This window comes from Dreissena polymorpha, chromosome 10 (assembly GCF_020536995.1).
Source record: "Dreissena polymorpha isolate Duluth1 chromosome 10, UMN_Dpol_1.0, whole genome shotgun sequence".
Lineage (NCBI taxonomy): Eukaryota > Metazoa > Mollusca > Bivalvia > Myida > Dreissenidae > Dreissena > Dreissena polymorpha.
The window spans coordinates 22,088,272-22,107,568 of record NC_068364.1 but is presented as its reverse complement, the minus strand read 5'-3'; the positions used below and the strand labels follow the sequence as shown (position 1 = coordinate 22,107,568).

General features: G+C 35.6%; 3 protein-coding genes across 22 annotated transcripts in view; 1 reads left to right on the top strand and 2 right to left on the bottom strand.

Moving 5' to 3' along the window:
• The window catches only part of LOC127847053 (uncharacterized), a 164,039-nt gene that overhangs the window by 62,563 nt on the left and 82,179 nt on the right, over window positions 1-19,297 (bottom strand). The gene's annotated exons all lie outside the window — the stretch shown is intronic.
• Window positions 1-19,297, top strand: part of LOC127847065 (epidermal retinol dehydrogenase 2-like) — a 261,377-nt gene that overhangs the window by 208,004 nt on the left and 34,076 nt on the right. The gene's annotated exons all lie outside the window — the stretch shown is intronic.
• LOC127847058 (uncharacterized) overlaps window positions 1-19,297 on the bottom strand; it is a 270,689-nt gene that overhangs the window by 248,053 nt on the left and 3,339 nt on the right. For 6 of the 12 annotated variants that reach the window (XM_052378630.1, XM_052378624.1, XM_052378633.1 and 3 more), the window contains exons 2-4: window positions 9,317-9,396; window positions 5,593-5,727; window positions 2,557-2,634 (exon numbers count right to left, since the gene is read on the bottom strand). The gene's annotated coding sequence lies outside the window, so the exon portion shown is untranslated. The remainder of the gene's footprint in view (window positions 1-2,556; window positions 2,635-5,592; window positions 5,728-9,316; window positions 9,397-19,297) is intronic. The other 6 variants (XM_052378629.1, XM_052378634.1, XM_052378637.1 and 3 more) reach the window with 3 other exon arrangements.

The window sequence follows — 19,297 nt, the reverse complement described above, 5'->3', positions numbered from 1 at the left end:
CGGAACGTGATCTACACATGTTCAGTCTGAATAACCTCATCTTGGTTGGGCGTCAATTGCATCATTACTTTAAATAGCAACATACCCGGATGCTTACACGACAGTTTAGAAAAATGGCGGCCGCATGCTTTAAAACGTCATTTTAGGCATTTAAATAGCAAATTTAAACGTGCTTCTTAAAAACGCGTATAAATCAGGTTATTGATATGACGCTCAAATATTTAATCGACCGATCGGGCTATTTTATTAGCATTTAGGATCGACCGACCGGCCCAAGAATCGACTCGGGCTTCGGGCTTATAGGCTAATTCGAAGACTGCCAACAATATGGAATCACACCTACCCCACGTGCAAAAGCGTCCAATCGTCACGAATGAATGATTTTATTGTGAACTTGCAAAGAATGTTGTCAAATGATTGTATGTAAAATTTTAAATCAATATCTTAACTCATAACTGAGATATTAAAGTTTGAAAAGTGATGCGTTAGAAAAGTCCCCAAGTGTAGAGATTGTTCATGTTTACTTTCACCAGAGCATTACGCGGACACTGACGCTGACATTTGAGTGAGTTGTAAAGCTCGGATTACATGTATGCAGTTACAGTCAATATAAAAATGCTCTTAGGTACTCTCTTAGTCCCTTAAATGTGTATACATTTTAAAGATTTATGTTGTTTCATTCACAAATCAAAATGAAGGGCTTTTGCTATATGTGTAATTCTTAAATCGTTTGATTAATATTTCGTCAATTGCTATTCAAAGATCTATAAATAAAACAAGAGCACCGCCTTGCGGGTGCAGACCGCTCATCTATTTTCTTTTTAAAGGTGAAGGGACTCTCATTTTCAATCAAAAAGGAGGGAGGGGCGGAGTGAAGAGGGGTGTATAGTGTGGGGGTGTGGAATTTATTACATTATCTTCCAAAAATGAGGGAAAAAAAAAAAAAAATCGGGGAGGGGGGGTGGGGGGGGGGGGGGGGGAGAGTGGGGGGGGGGGGGGGGGGATTTTTGGGTGCGATGGTGTGACGGTATTTCAAACATAAAATAATAAAAATAAATATTTGTGTTTTTTAACCGTTTCAAACAAAAATAAAATTTGGGGGGGGGGGGGTGGGGTGGGGGGGTAAAGTGTGAGGGTGTGGTGGTAATTTGTGAGATGATCTTAAAAAAAAAAAAAAAATAGGGGTGGGGGGGGGGATTCGGATGGGGGGAGGGGTGGGAGGGGTGGGGGGATTATTGGGTGCAATGGTTGGACGGTATTTCAAACATAAGATAATAAAATTAATATTTGTGTTTTTAACGGTTTAAAAAAAAATGGGGGGGGTGGGAGGGGGTATAGTGTGAGGGTGTGGTGGTCATTTGTGAGTTGATCTTAAAAAAAAAAAAAAAAAAAAAAAAAAAAAGGGTGGGGAGAGGGGGAGGAGGGGGGGGGGAGGGGGGGAGAGGGGGGGGAGGGCACAGGGGATGGTTAGGGTGGAGTCTATTGTGGTATGTCAGGTAAGAGTAGTTTTGTCAAAGTATCAATCAAATCTAATCATAAATAGTTATGGCAATTTTAGCAAAATTTAATAATTTGACCTTGAGAGTCAAGGTCATTCAAAGGTCAAGGTAAAATTCAACTTGCCAGGTACAGTAAGCTCATAATAGCATGAAAGTATTTGAAGTTTGAAAGCAATAGCCTTGATACTTAAGAAGTAAAGTGGATCGAAACACAAAATTTAACCATATATTCAAAGTTACTAAGTCAAAAAAGGGCCATAATCCCGTAAAAATGACAACCTGAGTTATGCAACATGTCCTTTTACTGTACCCTTATGATAGTTTGCGAGTGTTCCAAGTATGAAAGCAATATCTATGATACTTTAGGGGTAAAATGGACCAAAACACAAAAATTTTCAATTTTCTAAGTATGAAAAGGGCACATAATTCTGTCAAAATGCCAGTCAGAGTTACATTACTTTGCCTGCACAGTCCCCTAATGATAGTTAATAAGTGTTGCAAGTATAAAAGCAATAGCTTTGATACTGTAGGAATAAAGTGGACCTAAACACAAAACTTAACCAAATTTTCAATTTTCTAAGTATAAAAAGGGCACATAATTCTGTCAAAATGCACGCCAGAGTTATCTAACTTTGCCTGCCCAGTCCCCTCATGATAGTAAGTAAGTGTACCAAGTTTGAATGCCATAGCATTGATACTTTGTGAGAAAAGTGGACCTAAACGCAAAACTTAACCAACATTTTCAATTTTCTAAGTATAAAAAGGGCACATAATTCTGTCAAAATGCACGCCAGAGTTATCTAACTTTGCCTGCCCAGTCCCCTCATGATAGTTAGTAAGTGTACCAAGTTTGAATGCAATAGCATTGATACTTTCTGAGAAAAGTGGACCTAAACGCAAAACTTAACCGGACGCCGACGCCAACGCCGACGCTGACGCCGACGCCAAGGTGATGACAATAGCTCATTTTTTTTTCAAAAAATAGATGAGCTAAAAATATATATATCTTTGCGTTCAAACAATGAGCATACAATAACAATAGCTCATCTATTCTTACCTTTATAAAATGACGTATATAATCAGCTCATTGTTCGTAATTGTCCGGATTCTGCTTTTTGCGTTCAAACTGCGATTTCTAAAGTACATTGAATGCAGTCATTCAGCTCCGGTTTTTAATGCAACACATATTAATAGCAAACAGAGATTATTAAAATTACAACGTTCCGAGTTCACAACTTTTCTTAGGTAAATTTTAATTGCATATCATATTTTCACTAGTATGTTTTTTGTATATAATCACGCTTTAAAATGCAACAGCTAAAGAATTCCAAATGTATAAAAGTCTGTTTTTTTGTAAAGTTTTGTTGTTGGTTATTATAGTCACAATACGAGGCGCGTTGGTTAATTGTCGGAAAATACCAAATGTTTCGGTTTCAGGTGTGTGTAGTCTACAGACGTCATCAAAAGATCGTGATAAAATCTTCATCAAATTACAAAGGTTTGTTTAAGGTAGCGCACCTCTAATGATTTCCCGCGATTTATTTTACGATCATTGCCGATCTTAAATGATCGGTTATTTCCGAGAGATGCGTTTTATTTTTTTTAAACTTCGAAATTTGATTTGTGTTTACCTAATTCATTTAGAATACATTATTTTCACTATAAATATTTACTTTAATCCAATTATCATCTGAAAAATACGATTTCGCGATTTCTTCAAAGATCGATGAGCCTTTTTACCTGTTAACTTATGAATATCTAATTTAACGTTGCACTGATGTGAAGTTGTCGTGGTCGAGTGGTTAAGGCGATGGAATAGAAATCTTTTGGGATCTTCCAGCGCAGGTTCGAATCCTGCCGACATCGCATACTTTTTGCGATGCGTTTCATTTCTTTTCTAACGTAATTGGATTTAATATAGCATATAAGCTATGTTTATTGTTAAATATGTTGAAAATTGTTAGAACATCATTCAATTTTTAAAATTAAAACAACATTATGGCTAAATTGGGTAAATTACTGCTGAAAATACGAATGATGCATGTTGCATTTTAATTTTTATTTCAAAAAGTAAACGGTAAATCTGTCTATTTCTTGGTATTTTTGCTGTATATAGTGTTTCTATAAAAAATAAGTTTAAAATTAAAACTCAAATGATACTATTTTGAATTTTATGACACTTTGTTTTTAACCGACCCAATTTTTACTTGGCTAAAATCACTAACATTTCATGGCGCTATTCCATAGATAAAAAATTGTTAAAAATAAATGTCTGTAAAAGAATACTTATTTCATCTTGTTTAAACTTTAAACACCTTTACTGCATCTGTACAAACCAACTGCATGCCCATATTTGGAAATCTGAATGAATAATGGAACTTTTATATACCCCAGGGGTGAAAATAAACTGGACAAAAGCGGAGCGTGAGGGTGGTTTTGAAAAAATCGGTATATTTTTTTTAAAAGCATGGAAAGCCGACCTACAAATTTGCATGTAGTTCAGTGAAATGATGCTGATTAGGAAAATAATTAATTAAATTATATTTGGATATGTGCCCATTAGAGGTGCGCTACCTTAAGCGACCAAATATTTTAAAGACAAAGACAAAGACGCTTGTCGGTTCGTTAATGTTCAAAACAAATGAATGGTTAGATTTAAGGCCTAAAGATAAGGCGGTGTTGTTCTTCGCTATCGGTTAACCTCTGGCATTCCTCGCTTTGTGAATAGCAAGTTTGTTAGTTAAATTATTAAACAATCCCTATTTGTGACGTGTTATCGAGATCGTACATAAGGCTTGAAATAACAAGTTTTTTTTCAATAACCCGACTGCCACTATTCGTTAATGACGACCATACCCTCTTTTGTATTGCTAATACTTTGTCAAAGTTGATATTGCTCTGTTCAAATATAGTTTGCTATTGATCTTGTCAGAAGATTTAGTTGTCTTGACCGGGTATGTTTTACTGTATCAAAAAACGTATTTTTAGGCTATAAAAAGTTTCATCATGTGTTATAATCATGCAAACTTGTAAAACATATAGGGTAATATGAAAACAAACGGGCAAACATGTGAACATAATGCTTTGTCATATGCTACGATCCAATCAAAAGCATGTGTTATCATGTGTAAAATACATGTCATGAAGTTAAAATAATGTTTTATCATATGGTATGATTAGATAAACATGTCAAACGCATATTTTATTATACATAAAAGACGTGTCAGTGTGTTAAAATATGTTTTATCATTTGCTTTGATCATTAGAACTTATATATAAGTATATATATGTTATTATTTTATGTGATGATGTTGGCATATTGTTTCATCATGCGTTTCGATTGGGTAAACGTGTTGCTAAAAATATAAATAAATTGCATGCTTAGCATGATCTTGAAAGGCAAGTTGAGCATTTGTACCTTTAATCAGTTGTAAAAACACAAAATTTAAGGCCCCTGTGTAGTAATCCCTTAAACATGCCCATGCAAGGGAGATAACCCAATCATAGCATGGCCCCTGTGTAGTAATCCCTTAAACATGCCCATGCAAGGGAGATAACCCAATCATAGCATGGCCCCTGTGTAGTAATCCCTTAAACATGCCCATGCAAGGGAGATAACCCAATCATAGCATGGCCCCTGTGTAGTAATCCCTTAAACATGCCCATGCTAGGGAGATAACACAATCATAGCAAGGCCCCTGTGTAGTAATCCCTTAAACATGCCCATGCAAGGGAGATAACCCAATCATAGTATAAACAACTGGGGCTGACATATTGAGGAAATACCCCTGATATGGCACTAATGACTGCCTAAAAATTGACATCTGAGATAAATATTAATCCATATTTCTTGGAAACAGACAAAGTAAAACTTCTAGTAAGCTCACAGCATTGTTAAAAGGCATACAATAATGTGAGGCACTTACAAGAGTCACTTCTTCACAATAACGTTTTATTTGCTTATAAATAACATCAGTTGAATTGCGCACAATGGCCAAAAGTAAGTTATGGCGCAGTTATAGATTAAACAAAGCACGCAGGACATTTTGGTATAGACCACGAAACACATTCCGACAAACATGCTAACATTTACCTAACCCCAGTGAAGATGTTGCTGTACCTTCAGTAACTGCAACAGAATGTCTTTCTGCTGACAAGGCTGTTTACGTACTTTAGTTCTTCTCCAGGGACTATCTTGCCTTACAAGCAAACTACTAAAATGTTAAACCTGAAATAAACGACATTCCACACTGATTTCAATGCGAAAGCATGCACAATGCTAACATGGAAACAATATTAACAAGATTGTTACCCGGCCATAGGTCCTTAACAGTACTAAATTCTGCCCAAAGGGCCATTTTGAATCATTGTTTTGATTGGATTCTTATATTGTTTGCTATAATTTTTGACATTATATGAAAAAAAGCCCTTTTTCACGACAGAGTAGTAAATGCTCCATCCCGGCTACAAATTAAACACATTCTCTATACAGAACTGTTTGAGATTTGCAGAAACCAGTAAACATGATTCCGAATTACCTCCCTTGATTTACAAACAGTATTGGTCATACAAAGGTGTTATGGGCAAACACTCTGTTAAACAAGAGCACCGCCTTGCGGGTGCAGACCGCTCATCTATTTTCTTTTTAAAGGTGAAGGGACTCTCATTTTCAATCACAAAGGAGGGAGGGTCGGAGTGAAGAGGGGTGTATAGTGTACAGTGTGGGTGTGTGGACATTTATTACATTATTTTCCAAAAATGCGAAAAAAATTATATATAATTCGGGGGGGGGGGGGGGGGGGGGGGTATTTAAAACATGAAATAATAAAAATAAATAATTGTGTTTTTTAACAGTTTAAAAAAAAATTGGGGAGGGGGGGGTGGTGGGTATAGTGTGAGGGTGTGGTGGTCATTTGTGAGATGATCTTAAAAAAAAAATAAAAAATTAGGGGGGGGATTCAGGTGGGGGGAGGGGAGGGGAGGGGGGGTGGGGAGATTCTTGGGTGCGATGGTTGGACGGTATTTCAAACATAAAATAATAAAAAATATTTGTGTTTTTTAACAATTTAAAAAAAAATTGGGGGGGGGGGGGGGTGGGGAGGGGGGTGGGGTGGGGGGGGTGGCGTATAGTTTGAGGGTGTGGTGGTCATTTGTGAGATGATAAAAAAAAAAAAAAAAAAAAATTAGGGGGGATTCGGGGGGGGGGGGGGGGGGGGGGGGGGGGCACGGGGGATGGTTTGGGTGGAGTCTATTGTGGTATGTCAGGTAAGAGTAGTTTTGTCAAAGTATCAATCAAATCTAATCATAAATAAAGAAGTTATGGCAATTTTAGCAAAATTTAATAATTTGACCTTGAGAGTCAAGGTCATTCAAAGGTCAAGGTAAAATTCAACTTGCCATGTACAGTAACCTCATGATAGCATGAAAGTATTTGAAGTTTGAAAGCAATAGCCTTGATACTTAAGAAGTAAAGTGGATCGAAACACAAAATTTAACCATATATTCAAAGTTACTAAGTCAAAAAAGGGCCATAATTCCGTAAAAATGACAACCAGAGTTATGCAACTTGTCCTTTTACTGTCCACTTATGATAGTTTGCGAGTGTTCCAAGTAGTGTTTTTCCCAGGAGGGCAAAGGGGCATGGCGCATTACTTTCAAAAAGGGCATTTTAGCGCGCAGTTTAGGCCAAAAAGGGCAAAAACGTTCCCTGAATACCTGAATTACGGGGAAACATGTAATCGCATCAGAAGCAGTTGTGGAAAAAATAACATATAAACAAGCACATTTAATGGTAATAGAAGTATTTAACTTACTATGATTTATATTATTATATTTACCTTGCAATGTACATTTAAGTTCCATGCTCTTTCAATAAACTGTACAGCACGACAAACATAATAAAGCAATATATGCATATGAATCTGATTATACACAGATCCACTAACGTATAAATGAAACCATGTTTGTCTTATCCCATTTTCTAACAATAATCTTGACAGATGTTTAAAATAACATTGCGAGTAAATTGATCGCTAACAATATGCAAACACTCGTTTCCGTGACATACATCCACCGAGTAGATTACAAATAAAGAAATAATGTTGTTGCTATCTAAAACATTTATATGCATCGTTGATTATCACAGACATTTCATTAATTCCTTCTTAATGTATAATCTTCATCGTTAATTCGATCGTTTACGACGTTATTTGCCATTTTTGCCGAGTCACAATTTAATTCTGTGTAGTCCGCCATGTTGATAAAATGTCAAATGATGTTAGCGACAGGTGCGCATAGCAACGTTAAATCGTATACGCGATTCGCATTTTGTTAAATTTGTATACGTCTCAGTAATTATTTCAATAATTAGATCTAATTATCTTAAAGACGAAAACGATAAAAAATAAATTTGTTTGTGAATTTAAATGTAATTATGCGTAAAAATATATGTTTCGATATAACTGAATAATGCATGCAAAGCACAATTGCCACGAGAATAACATCGAGTTTTTCATCAAAAGTCTCCGAAGTAATGATTATATCGTGGAGGAGTACATATTGCCGAGCGAAAAGTGCGCTTGGTATAACATAGCCTCCAGCATTATCGATTGATACTGACACGGGGTTATTCACGCATGACTAATTCACAGCTTTGGAGCAGTCAGTAAGACCTACCTATAAATCGAGCACTGTTATAGATAAAATCTGCTCAATTAAATATAGTCGATTAGACGTTGATGTCTCTCGAGTAAATCAAGCACAGTCGGAGCATCACAGACAATCAAGGACGCTGATTTTGCGGACCAAGTTAGATCGTAAGGCAATAAAGATGTTATCGATAAGGGCGCGTGGCGAAATTTGCCTTTGAAAAAAATGGCGTGTGGCGAAATTTGCCTTTGAAAAGGGCAGCGTGGCGATCCGGGAGGGCGGCGTGGCTTTTTGCCACGCTAAAATGGCCTGGGAAAAACACTAGTTCCAAGTATGAAAGCAATATCTATGATACTTTAGGGGTAAAGTGGACCAAAACACAAGAGTTACATAACTTTGCCTGCACAGTCCCCTTATGATAGTTAATAAGTGTTGCAAGTATGAAAGCAATAGCTTTGATACTGTAGGAATAAAGTGGACCTAAACACAAAACTTAAACAAATTTTCAATTTTCTAAGTATAAAAAGGGCACATAATTCTGTCAAAATGCCAGTCAGAGTTACATTACTTTGCCTGCACAGTCCCCTTATGATAGTTAAAAAGTGTTACAAGTATCAAAGCAATAGCTTTGATACTTACGGAATAAAATGGACCTAAACACAAAACTTAACCAAAATTTTCAATTTTCTAAGTATAAAAAGGGCACATAATTCTGTCAAAATGCACGCCAGAGTTATCTAACTTTGCCTGCCCAGTCCCCTCATGATAGTTAGTAAGTGTACCAAGTTTGAATGCAATAGCATTGATACTTTCTGAGAAAAGTGGACCTAAATGCAAAACTTAACCAAAATTTTCAATTTTTTAAGTATAAAAAGGGCACATAATTCTGTCAAAATGCACGCCAGAGTTATCTAACTTTGCCTGCCCAGTCCTCTCATGATAGTAAGTAAGTGTACCAAGTTTGAATGCAATAGCATTGATACTTTCTGAGAAAAGTGGACCTAAATTCAAAACTTAACCGGACGCCAACGCCGACGCCAAGGTGATGACAATGGCTCATAATTTTTTTTCACAAAATAGATGAGCTAAAAACAAAACCTAAGGGAAATATAACTAAGCAAAAGCATGTTTCATGGGTGTTTGATCATTTTGGTAATTTGTTGTTTTACCTTAATGTTTTTTTAGTCTCGACCAATCTCGTACACAAGCAGGAGCGAACCGATGTCTGGAAACTGGTCACTTTGCAAATCTGAAAATATACCAAGCACATTTGCAGAATCGTTGAGGTTGTGCCTTCTGAAAAATCAATCACATTCAAATCAAATGAGTTGGGGCAAAATGTTTTAGTATTGATTATTTCAAATCAAAACATAAGAATTCTGTGTGTTTCCAAGCCCTTTTAAGCCAGTTTCAGCAACAAACTGCCACTTTCCTGCGGGAGACGGAAAACTACAACGGGCGAGGCATGGTATGGTATTGCGCAAGGGGGGGTTATATCTTGGCTTTTTCATAACCCGGATGAAAATTCGACTGGTTTCCGGTAATTAATTGACGAAACACCCTTCTCGCGCAAGACCGGAATCCAGTAAAATAGTCACATGATTAATACGATTAGTTGCCCAGTTTCCATGACGTAATTTAAGAGCTATATATAGAATCACTGGGATTTCCAGATTTGAGTGTTCGTCGGGAGAGAGAGAGAGAGAAGAGAGAGAGCGAGATCGTTGTACATGATACAAATTGGATAAGTGTCGACTTCCAAAAAGAAAAAAACAACATTTCTTTGAGGGTAAAATATTATATTTTGGTGAAAAATTATATTTTTCAGGGGAAATGGTATTTTAAGGGGAAAAATTCTGGTAGGGGAAGACGCCGAATATCGGCGTCACTTTCTTAGTAAAAAAAACCCCTGAGTTGTGTTGATTTTTCTTGGATGTTTGTAAGTTACCAAAACATTGGTATTGTAACTATAGCTGCATACAGGAAGTAGAATTAATGCAAATCGAAAACAGGTGTAATGCTGGCTCCGGTCAGTATTTCTGTTGGAAATTTGAAAGGGCGTACGGACATTGAACTATTACAAAAAATCTAATCCTTTGACCCCCAATTTTCTCCATTGCTGTTTAGTACTTGGTAAGTTACCAATGTAAAAACATGGTTTCCAGGCACCTTGCTTCTGCAGGAAAGGGGAGACGGAAAACTACAACGGGCGAGGCATGGTCAGGGGTGATAACCCCAAAAAAGGGTTAGGGTAAGGGTTAGGGTTAGGGGTCGGGTTAGGGTTGGGTTTAGGCTAACCCAAACCCTAACCCGACCCCTAACACTTACCCAAACCCTAACCCTCTAACCCCCCCTTGCGCAATACCATACCATGCCTCGCCCGTTGTAGTTTTCCGTCTCCCAGATATAAACGTTAAAACAGAAAAAAGTCTCACAATTGGTGTTCATACACGAACAAAATAAAACGTTCGGACTCGGAAAATATTAATTGCGTTGACGCATTTTTTAGAATGAATCATCAAAAACCGTTGAAACCCAGCAGGATTCGGTGGTACATGTAATCAACATCGATTAATACTGTCGGATTATTGTGAAAGTGAAAGTAGACAATCGGCAGCTGCCGCACCTTTCCCTTCCAATACTGTAGCAGATCAAGATCGTCAACCCATTCATCATGAAATTGAAATCATAATATTGACATCGTTCCCCGGCCCCATTTGAAAACATTTCCCATTATTAGATCTACACCTGCAACTTTATTTAGGACTTTGACTTTAATATCATACTTGTTCAAGTGTAAGAACAAAAAGGTCAGAGACATGCCTCTTTTTCTAAAAAAAAAACACCTGAAGTCTGTAGGTGAGTTATAGACATTGAAATGAACAGTTTTTATTTGTTCCCCAAATATGTCTCTTTCGCGCTCGATTTTCCCCTTTTACCCAGCGTCCAGCGTCTTCCCCTTTTTCTAAAACAAACCCCTGCAACTCAAACCTGACATTCATTATTACTAAGACACTCAAAATGGTGCTCACTTGAGCAATGTTCTCTTTATTTAAAAATTTGACCGGGGCCAATTCGCATTGGTGGTTAAAAAGTGCGGTGTGCAGCCTTAACACGATGTTTACAAATGCTTCCAATATAGCCATCATGTGAATTTCCCGACAAAAGAGCGCGAAAATTATGCGGCCATGTCAGGGGTGTGATTGAGGCAAAGTCAGAGGGGAGGAAAGTTCTGTCGACTGATTTTGACTACACGAATGGCGCGCATAACGCAATGACAAACCTGAAAACAGACATTAAAATAAACAACTTCTTGAACTTCATAACAATATTTCTTTATAAAAACCTGTTAAACTTCACATTTAACATACTGATGATGCAAAGTAAACAGTTAAGTAAGTATTTATTGTGATCAATAGCAGCAGTTTTTCAATGTATTGAATTACAATTAATGGACTAAATATAAACAAACACACTTGAGTGTTCTTCTTGTGTTAATGATGTATTAACTGAGTTAAATTAATATATTTAATTTGTTTACCTTTCAATATCTTGCATTTCACATCTTCACTCAGCTCAACCCTATTTCAGTTAACTGAACAGCGTGACAAACATAATAAAGCAGAATATGCATATGAATCTAATTATACACAGACCCACAGACATATAAATCAAATCATGTTTGTCTATTTCCATGTTCAAACGATACTCTTCTAAATTGTTTTACTTCGCGAGTAGACTAAACTCCAATTTGCAAACACTGGTTTCCGTGACACAAATTCAGTGGGCACATTTCTTAACAAAATATGTGTTGCTTGTATCTAAAACGTAGTCTTTTTTTTTGACAAACACATTTCATTATTCCTATCAGACTAGGTGATGTCAGTCGTTTATTCGATTGCTATTTGTCACTTCAATAATCTTAATTTTCTCTTCACAACGGCGCCATTTGCAAACAAATCAGCTGAGCGCATTTTAAGAAAACGATTTTAATTGGAAGATTGGGAAACGACAGCCAATTATATCGCTCGTTTTAAAAATGCTTAGGCAGAATCTAGACTACCAGTGTAAAATGCGGAGAGATTTCACAGGCCGCGGATATTTCGGGCCGCTTATGAAATACGTCCGCCGTATCGGTGGTAGCCCCTCTCCCCCACATTTTTATAAAACGAATTTACGCGAATCTCAGAAGTGACCTCCGGGACAACCCAATCCGCGGAAATCCGCGGATCTGCGGAAAAATCACACCCCTTCATGTACAAGGTCAAGGTATACGAGCGTGCGAGTATTGATTTTTTTATTCAAACTGTGTAGGGCAAAGCATTGAATTCTGTTGATTTTGGTTAAATGTTTCTTTGGTATTTTTAAAACAATTATATCACCAACAATTTGATATTTCTTTTAGTCATTTCAAATCAAACACGCCGCATCCGTATCGTTACTGATAGAAGTAAAACATAATACCTTGACTTGTAAATTTTTTGTTGCTGTGAGAGACCATCTGAGTAAACGCCGAAAAATATATGCAAACTGTTATTTTTTGTCAATGCCCTTTGATCCATTCTCGCACTTAATTGGCAGCGCCATCCTGTTGTTTCTGTGATTGTCACATCTTTTCACAGTTTGAACACGTATAAAGAGTGCCAATTAGACACTAGAACAAACACTATCACCCGCTGGACAGTACAAAAAAATAATCAAATGTTGAGGGTTTTTTTGTTTTGGGCGTGAAAACCAAGAGAAATGCATGTACATTATACATCATCATCAAATTTATTGAACTCTGCGAACGCGAAGTGCTATGTTGATATACTCGCTTTTTTCAGCAAAACAAACACAATGTTTAATGGCTTTAATATATAGGCAATGATGTAATAACAACATTTAACACGATGTCATAATGACATATACCTAAAAATAGAACAGTAACGTATTTCCGGCTTATCAAGCATTGTGAATGTATGTACAACGTTGGAAAGTAACGCGAGTAACACGAGTTATTCGCATAGGAGCCTGAAACAGAAAATAAATAAGTATAGAATAATTTAGTCCAAATAATTAGACGTATTATATCGATGAAATTTAACCTTTAAACGAAAGTGTTACTTAAATAAACAATTTTCCGTGTCTTAATGCGCGAATATTTTGCTAAACACTGTTAACAAAAGGGCTACACATTATAATTCTTAATGAAATGCAAAAATAAGTCTTAACATAATTAATAACGTCAAAAACACACATGGTAAGATCAAAGTTTAAATGGAAAACTTATATCAGATTTCTCGTAAATTACCAAATTATTAGTTTCGTCTAAATCAAATACCATGTATTGAGAAACAAGGTATTTATAAGTTAACCGACCAATGACGAAACACTATGCAACTTTCAATTTACACAGTGCTACATGTATATGGCAACAATTTGGAATTTGAACAGTGGTAGTGTATTCGGGCCTAAAATATAATTGCTTGTAAGTTTTAATAAACATTCTGCTAATGCAATTAGTTAAATAATGTTTACATGTTATGTTCAATAATTATTGCATGATCATTCTGCGCTGTTATATTAATTTGGAGCCGTTAAAGCTTCCGACATTACTTCATCAAGTTCATGTCGGAACGGGAGTATTTTAGCTAATATGCCCATTGTATCAACAACAAAAGCTTTATTATAGCAATGTATAATGTAAGTGTATACATATATGTTACATGTACATGTTAGTGTAACCCTCAACATAACTGGCTTAAAAAGGTGAACCAAGGCGGTTCGCGGTGATACGCGCTCGCGCGCCTCATCCATAGCCGTGTTCGTTCTGTTAATTTAAAGCAAAACAGTAATTCTATGTTCATTATTTCGCAAAAAAAAATGCGAATATGAATATTGAGTATTTATGCATTTTGCGATACTGTTTATTATAATTGGTTTGTATATTTGTTCATTCTATAATACACACATTTCACGTATTTATTAATTGCAACACAAATCAAGCAATCTGTATTCCTAAAAATTTTACAATTAAGTTTCGGCAAATACTAATATATTTTTTTATGTCTAATGCTCTTCAACTAGTAACGCATGGTTTCATTAATATTAGATGATTATGCTGTCCAAAATAAGGTAACGTAAATGAGAAATAAATAAAGCTTCGTTATAGTATGTGTTTTAGTTTGCGTTATATACTGAGTCTTTACAGTTGCACAGTAACATTTCATACTATACACAGTGCCCCAGATAATTATTTGGGAAATAAGGTTTTCACCCATTGATTTTGAAAAATAGGGTGATTTCATTCTTGAAATAGGGTAAAATGACTTATAAAAATGCATTCCTTAAAATCATTGTTGCTTTACTTCTGTTGAAATTGCACACTTGCAGTGATTCAATAAAACTGTAAACTATCATTAACTTTAATAAACTGATGTTTCATAACATCTTTAATCTTTGAAACTATCCATGATATAAACGTTAAACTTACAAACCAAAATCGATAACACTAATGATTCGCCACTCTTGCTGTCTTGATTCGAAAAAGTTTGCGATCGACTGATATTTTGGCGCAACAATAGCGGACGTCTTTGGAATACTCTTAGGCATTTTTATTTCGCATCGTAATAGAATTTGAAAGAACAGACGCTTTAAAAAATACATGCACAATGAGCGACGGAATAAGTCAGATTGAAAACGCATGTATGTCGTGGTATATAATTTTGTCAGACGCTTTTTTAAACTATGAAATCTAGGAGTCCACAAAGCGTTCAATAACTTTGACTGTTTTCTTGCTCCGTCATCCAGGCCCTATCTGAATAATAGCGTCGCCGCGTTACGATAATAATTTCAAAATGAAAATACCGAAAATGAACAAAGCATTTTCGATCGAAGCTATTGTGTTGTACACATCAAACTTGACATATTTGCGAAAAAATCAAATTTGTTGCGTTTTCAATACGCATGATAATTAATTTCTTTGCGTTTTTAAACATTTAAATAGGGTGAAGGACGCAGATACGCAGCTTATCTGGGGCACTGTATACATGTATGTATAATTACCTTTCAGTTCCGGCGATCTTCTTAATGAATTTTAATAAGCTTATATTAGTTTTTGCAACTTTCACATTTTCCTTCTCCATTTGCGCCAACCTCCGTTTACACGACGGCATTTTCAGTCTTTAACAAATATTAGCAACACGCCATTACAATTAAATAATAAATTGTCCAAATTAAACACGAGTCTTTTATATATTTATGTATTCCAAAATGCACTGATCAACACTTCTTTACAGACGTAGAGATGTGATTAAAGTTCGATTAAAAAGAAATCTTTAGGTGCAGGGCAATCTGAAATGACATAATGGGGTATTTTATAAAAGGGTTCGTATATTGAAGTCCTATAGACATTGGCAGGTAAGTTACGATTTGACACGCATTTTAATACACGACCCCCTCTTCACACCTTTCATGTCGCCATCTAAAGAGCCCGTATTTTTTTAAAGAAAAAAGTCCGTTTTTTGAAGCCCATCATGTGTTGGCAGGAAAGACATATATATGAATTGACACGCATTATAATACACGACCGCAATTTTCACACCTTTAAAATCTCTAGCTAGATAGTCCGTATATTTGGTATATCTACTATGGTAAAGGTGTGTAAGTTAATTGCCATAGGTTAATACATAATTAATAATAAATCGTGCATTTACTCTGAATATAAGAATAAACACGAACATGTTTTTGTCGACTGTACGTGAATACTTATGATAATTTTAACATGAATCCCTATCGAACGCAGAAATTTGTGTTTGCATTGATCTAAGAACATGTTTCTTATGCGATGCGTATAAAGATTACTTTATTCTAATTTCGCCGGTTTTATACTCCCTCGCAAAAATGCTTTGGAGCAGTCAGTTTGACTAATTATAAATCAAGCTCTGTTATAGATTAAATCTACTCGATTAATGTAGTCGATTAGACATTGATGTCTCTCGAGTAAATCAAGCACAGTCGGAGCGTCACAGACATCAAGGAAGCTGATTTTGCGGACCAAGTTAGATCGTCAGGCAATAAAGATGTTATCGATAAGGGCGCGTGATAAAATTTGCCTTTGAAAAAAGCAGAGTGACGATCCGGGAGGGCGGCATGGCTTTTCGCCACGCTAAAATGGCCTGGGAAAAACACTAGGCGGATACAGCGTACGAAAGCAAAACTAAGTCAATAAAAAGCAATTATTTATTGTTTTAATGGTACCATTCGTATGAGTTTGTGGTTTAGACAGGTAAACGTTGATAAGATCTTGCAGTTTCAGTGTTCCTTAACCATTAAATTGTTGATTAAATTTTGCACCCATGGGCAAGAGCCGGCGCATTGCAACTATCAGCTAACCATTGGGTTTACGGTTATAAAGCTGAGAGTTGAATTATTGCAACTATTCCTAGTATATGCTCTTTTACATTTAGACTTACTTAATTATAGTGTGACAACCAAATGTTCTAGCTCTTCCTTTCTCTGTTCTTTAAGGGATGCCATTTTAATAATAATATCAGTCAAAATATTCAATGATAGAACACGCCAACAATGCGTATCCGGATTCTAGTTTGTCCGAATCACTGTACACGTATTGAACCGAAAAAACTCACACCGAATTTTGGCCCATATTGCACGCTCTGCTACCAAAATGTTCTGGTGGATCGATTTAATCTTTTCATTGTGCTTTTCAACTAAGATATACTTTACTATTTTGAATTGTTTGTACAACAAACCTGTTTTCGATTTCATGTTTGTATTCGTCATCATACGATTTTAGCCGCCAGGTAACACTGTACTAACCATTGAGGTTACATACAACCATATAAACTCTAGTTCTCTGCCGAACATTCATCATGTGTTATAATCATGCAAACTTGTAAAACATATAGGGTAATATGAAAACAAACGGGCCAACATGTGAACATAATGCTTTGTCATATGCTACGATCCAATCAAAAGCGTGTGTTATCGTGTGTAAAATACGTGTCATTAAGTTAAAATAATGTTTTATCATATGGTATGATTAGATAAACATGTTAAACGCATATTTTATTATGCATAAAAGACGTTTCAGTGTGTTAACATATGTTTTATCATTTGCTATGATCATAAGAACTTGCCCCCAAATATATGTTATTATTGTATGTGGTGATGTTGGCAAAGTGTTTCATCATGCGTTTCGATTGGGTAAACGTGTTGCTAGCATTTGTTATTATGTCGAAAATAAGCGTGCTTATATTAAAATAATGCTTCAACATATCCAACGATCAGGTGAACTTGGTAAATGTATATTTAACTATGTCAAAATGTGTGTCATTATGTTAAAATGGTGTTTGAATATGAACTAAGATCAGATACATCTGTTGAAAGACTATGCTTTTTTAAATAAAAAGTACTTGTATTGATGTAAATCAATCCTTATATCATATGCAAGGGTCAGCTGAACTTTTGAAAGGAACATGTATATGTTAGTGTTTTCAAAAGAAGGATTAATATGGTACAATGGTGTTTTATCAAAGGCTACGATCAGATAAACTTGTCGAAAAATAAAAGAAAATATAATGACATGTAAAACTTTGGTTTATCGTCGCGTAATGTAAAAAAATCAGGTCTGCGTTTATCTCATAGATGTTATTTCAAACTTTTAGCTACATAATTTTGTGATAAAATAAATAAAGGAATTTATTTTTACTTCCTGATGAGGGTTAGACTGGTTTTGTTTAGAAAGGTATGATAGTTTAGATTGAATTGTTGAGATTGCGTCTTAAGATCTCTATTGTGTAAAGCTTTCCAATAGACACATCGCAATCATATCGTTTTTGGTGTTTGTAAAATGACTATCAGGATAAATAACTTCATAGTCGTTGTTTTGTTACATTATTATTATTATAAAATAGCTTCCTAAAATGGGTGGTTACTACATTGCGTTTGAAGCAGCACATACCATTTACCATTGTATGAAATACTAAACAATACTTTGCAATTTTAAAGTCTGATCTGTATAAAAGATACAACTAGAGAGTTTTGTTTGATTCAGAGTCTTCTGTTCTTGCTAACATAGATGTATTTTTGACGAGTTATGATTTAATGTTATTTAAATATTAAGTTGTACATACAGTGTTATTTGCAATGTCTTCATAAAGAACTATTAGTAGGTTATGGTGGTTTATATTTGCATTTTTTCCCCCAATAAGTTCATGTGTCTGTGTTTCTGAAATTGAACTTTCCCGGACTGTAAATTGGGGCTATGCACTAAATGATTTTGAAATTACTTGGTAAAAAGGTTTACCTGAACGAGACAATGACACTCAAGAACTTCGTAAATATATTGACGGTAAGGGTCAAACTTTAATGTCAAAAGTAAACATACAGAACTTGAAGGGCAAAGTAGGGTATATCCGCTCGATAACTCCAACATTCGTACACATGTTTTCAAATATCAAATGATCGCCTATGTTAGGTAATACGTTTTAAGCAAACCTTACTAGCTACCTTTAGCTTAGTAACAGTAAAACTCATTTTAAGGTTTTCATCCACCATGGATTTGCCAAATGGGTCGTGTCCGTTATATAACTTCACCATGCAATTCCTCTCCAATCACTTGTCAGGGAGTCATTTCCAATTCATTTATTATTTGACATTGTTTAATGGCTATTTTGTGGACATGCTCATATTGTCCGATCATAACGTATTGAAAAATGCTATTGCCTTGAATGAAATGTATGACAGTTTCTAATTAGTTTTTAATTTGCAAGCGAGGGCGCATGAACTACCAATAATAATTCGATTTTGATACCAATGTAAATGGGCATGCATGTGGACATGGGAATATTTGTATGCGATCTCGCTGCAGTGATTTTAAGGGATATATTGCCTTTTCAACAATAACGCATTTCAGAAGGAAGTGGAAGTAATGGTAGTGTCTGACAAATTGACGAATTTACAACTTTCAAAAATTGTACGACCGATTCGAAACATGAAATAAAAGCATACACATAGCCATATACTGAAAATAAATGAGTGTGTATGTGGTGTACTTTAATAATTGTACTTCATGTGGATAACTTATTAACGAAAATACTTAACAACGCAATAAGTTGGTCAGAATGGCTTAGCGGTTAACGTCGAAT